Source organism: Condylura cristata, unplaced genomic scaffold (genome assembly GCF_000260355.1).
Source record: "Condylura cristata isolate star-nosed mole 26May11 unplaced genomic scaffold, ConCri1.0 scaffold00015, whole genome shotgun sequence".
NCBI classification, from domain to species: Eukaryota; Metazoa; Chordata; class Mammalia; order Eulipotyphla; family Talpidae; genus Condylura; species Condylura cristata.
In genome coordinates, this window is record NW_004567116.1 from 2,096,581 (window position 1) to 2,100,169 (window position 3,589).

The following is a 3,589-nucleotide window of genomic DNA, read 5'->3' on the forward strand; positions in this document are numbered from 1 at the left end:
CTCCGCGTCCACGTTCCCGCGGGCGCAGCCCGGCCGCGTCGGGAGCCGGGGCTGGATTCCGCGGACGCCAGCCGCACCGGCCAGAGCCAGAACCCTCGGGGCTGGAGGGCCGAGGGGCGTGCAGCCGGAGAATTCATGGGACTGTCCTTGGACACCAGGGTGTCCGCACAGGGGTCCTGGGGGGACTTCTGAGGAGGTGAATGAAGCCGTGGAGGCACCCACCTTACAAGGTCACACACGCGCAGGAGCTGTCGAGTTTACGCCCCTCTAGCAAACAGGGCATTGCAGGTGTGCGGGCGCCGGCGCCAGGCCAGGTAGCTTCCAGGCGGTGGGATTCCTTGTTCTGTAACACTTGTTCTGCTTTGCTTGCTGGTTCATTCGTTCGCTCTCGCGCTCACTTATTCACTCATCCACACAAAACGAGAAACCCCTGCAGGGCTGGAGAGACAGCAGGAGAATGTGCGCCTCTTCCACTGGGTGAGCTGAGCTGGGACACCGCTGTGTGACTCTCGGGCCCCCCAGGGACTTGCGTGCCCTGCTCCTCTGCTGTTTCTTTTTTTAAGACTTTATTCCTTTTTACCCAGAGGAACTGGAGTTCAGGCGGTGGGAGAATTCACCAGCGACAGCGCGGGGAGCAGAACAGGCAGATGTACTGAAATGCACTGCTGAGGGGAGCGGCGGCGGCAGACAGGAGAGGTCTGGGGTGGCTGCCCTGTGGGCCCCTCCCTGGGCTCCCTCCCTGGTCTGAGCCTTCATCCTAGGTCTGTGCTGCAGCAGCTTCACAATGCTGTGCTTTAACCCCTGCACCGCCAGGGAGGCCCCTGCTGCTCTGCTCTTGAAGGGACCACGCTGGCCACGCTGGCTGGCAGGCCAGGTGGCAGCTTTTGGACTTACTGTAACAGCCCCGGGCACCTGGAAGGGCTGTGCTGACCTTGCCCCCGAGCCTGAGGACTAGAGCCAGTGGCAACACAGAAAATTACAGGGCTGGGAGCTGGCAGAGGAGGGTGCTCACCAAGGCCCCACAGAGGCAGACCCCGCCCCACCACGGCGTGGAGAGATGAAGACAGGCAAACTGGGGAGCCTGAGGGGTGGGTAGGGTGCACCTCGTGGTCTGCGCAGGCTGGCCGCCCAGCTCGGCACCCACTTGACGTCAGCCATGAGGCCTGCAAAGCCCACGCCGCAGGCCTGGTTTGTGCCTGCACTGGGTCCCGCGCCTGAAAGCAAGCACCTGGGTGGGCAGTTCATCCCCTCACAGAGAGGATGTCACTTGGCCAGGGATCCCTGGGGAGCCTGCTGTGGCTCCGGCTCCGCCAGGTTATGCCGAACGGATGGGACTTTGTGCAGGCGAGCTGCGTCACTGGGGGCGCCCTGCAATTACCCAGCACTTAGAAAACAGGGTCTCATTTACTAAAATTGGCCTCTTTGAAGAAACTTCTCTGGCTGTGTGTAAGGGCTGGGCTGTGGGTGGGGAGGCTTGGAATCTCGAGCCACTGGACAGCTGCGCTGTCCTGCATGTTTGACCCGATGGACAGAGGAGACCCCCTGCCCCAGCCTGCACACCATGTCCAAGGCCTGATGCCTCGCCAGGGTCTGGGTCCTTTGCACTGGCAGAGGTCTTGGGCATCCCGGCAGGACTGAGGAGATGGTTAGAGAAATGCCCGGAATGGGGTCTTCAGCTTCTTCCTCCTCAGCCTGGAGCGTGTCCTCAACCCTGAGGTGGCCCCATCAGCCCCCCACAGGGATCTGTACTCACGGCACAGGGACTGACTCAGCCTTCCGGCCCCTCCCAGCCTCTTCTTCCTGGAAATTGCCACGTTACAGCCCCAGCCCCCAGGGGACCAGGGACAGATAGAGGCCGAAGCCCCCTCCTGCAAGGTTAGCTGGGGAGGTTGGGAGGGGCTCCCCTGGAGCCAGGGCCCTGGACAATGGGGGGCGGTGGGGATCAGGAATCTGAGGGCAGTTCTGGAAACAGGGTGACTGATGGGAAAGGAAAGTGATGTTCTGGGGGACGTGAGCGGCCAGTCCTCTGAAGGGCCCCACTCGGCAGCAGGCAGCAGAGCGGGCAGGAACCGCGCGGGGTGGAAAGCCTTCCCCAGCCCAGCTTCGCTCAGCCGCGGGGCCGGTGGCCCGAGCCAACCCCAGACCTGGGGTTTTTCCTTGCTTGTGTCTTGTTTCCTTCCTGCCTTGGGCTCCTGCCAACTCCAGCCCTGTCCTACTTCAACCCCCTTCAGTGGCTGGTATCAAGAGGAGTTTCACTGGAGGTACCCCAGCTTCTGCCTTGGGCCCCGTCTTAGGAGATGGGGGGGACTTTTGGATTGTGGCCACAGGCCCAAGGTCAGTCTGGGGATTACCAGATTGGGGACAGCCCTGTCCTAGCAGTGCCAGCCTGGTCCAGGCACTTCCTCCCAGAGGTCTCTGGGAGTGTCCCAGCCGCTGGGTGTCCTTTGGCCTGTGAACACTGTCAGCGGGGCCGCTTGGATTGCTCCCACCCTTTCAAAGCAACTTGCCACTATTCATTTTGAAAACTCCTGTTAGCAACTACCTTGTGCCTAGGACTGTGCTGGGGAGGACATATTTGGCCAAGGCTGGGCCCAGCCCCCTGGGACGAGACAGCCCTGAGTGAAACATCCTACAACGGCACAACCCTTCCCATGACAGAAGTCCGTGAGGGCAGAGGTCAGCTGACTCACCTCTGTTCTGCCCGGGGAACATGGTGAGGTGTGGTCAGTGCTGGGTGAGAGAGGACCTGCAAAGGACAGAAGGGAGGTGCAGAAATAAGTGGGACAATTAGGAGGGCTTCAAGTAGGAGGTGATAGGTGAGTAGTGATTTTTAACAAATATTTTAAAAGAGCAGGTTTATTAGCAAAAGGTCGACAGAAGAGTAAAGAACACTTGCAGACACAAGCGGGCAGGAAGAGCGGCCCCAAAAGGGACAGGCTTGCTGAGAGATCCTGCGTGGTCCCAGGCGGGCAGCCTTCCTAGGGGTCAGCGCACAGAAGCCCCAGCAGGTGCAGGTTATGGGCGGGCAGGAGGCTGCTGCCCTGGAGAGGGGCAGTGTGGGTGGGAAGAAGCCCCTGCTGGGCACAGGTGGGCAAAAGACTGCTGCCAATATCTGAGTAGGTTACCAGCAGATAAATAGGGGTGTGCCAGGCAGAAGAAGAGAACATCTATGGCAAAGCAGAGCCCAGAGGAGCATGAGTAGCTGCTGTGGTCAGGAATTGACCATGCAGTGGAGCGCGTGTCAGGAGAGGGGAAAGTGGTGGCAGGCACTGTTTTTCCTGCCCGTCATCCATCCCTCGCATTTGAGTGACTCCCCCTCAATTCTCCAGGGCCTCTAGGGTGACTGATCCCTGCTCCCCCATTCAAGAGCTAGGTCGGAGACCCTGGGCTAGCCAATCTGAGTCATAAGGATGGTTCAGGAATGGACATGTGACATCACTGAGCTTCAGCTTGGGGACCTGTTGAGTTAGAAAGGTCAAGATGCCAGCCCGGAGCTCTGTCACCCGGTGGAAGAGCCAGCCTGAGAATAAACCCAGCACAGAGAAAATCTTAGCCAAGGCACAAATCCCGGTGACTGCTCACGTCCCTG

The 3,589-nt window shown here is 60.1% G+C and overlaps 1 protein-coding gene across 1 annotated transcript in view; it reads right to left on the reverse strand.

The window, feature by feature from the left end:
* The window catches only part of CDC42EP2 (CDC42 effector protein (Rho GTPase binding) 2), a 10,741-nt gene extending 8,018 nt beyond the window's left edge, over positions 1-2,723 (reverse strand). Inside the window, exons 1-2 of the mRNA XM_012725711.1 lie at positions 2,691-2,723; positions 223-438 (exon numbers count right to left, since the gene is read on the reverse strand). The gene's annotated coding sequence lies outside the window, so the exon portion shown is untranslated. The remainder of the gene's footprint in view (positions 1-222; positions 439-2,690) is intronic.
* Positions 2,724-3,589: the final 866 nt, after the last annotated feature.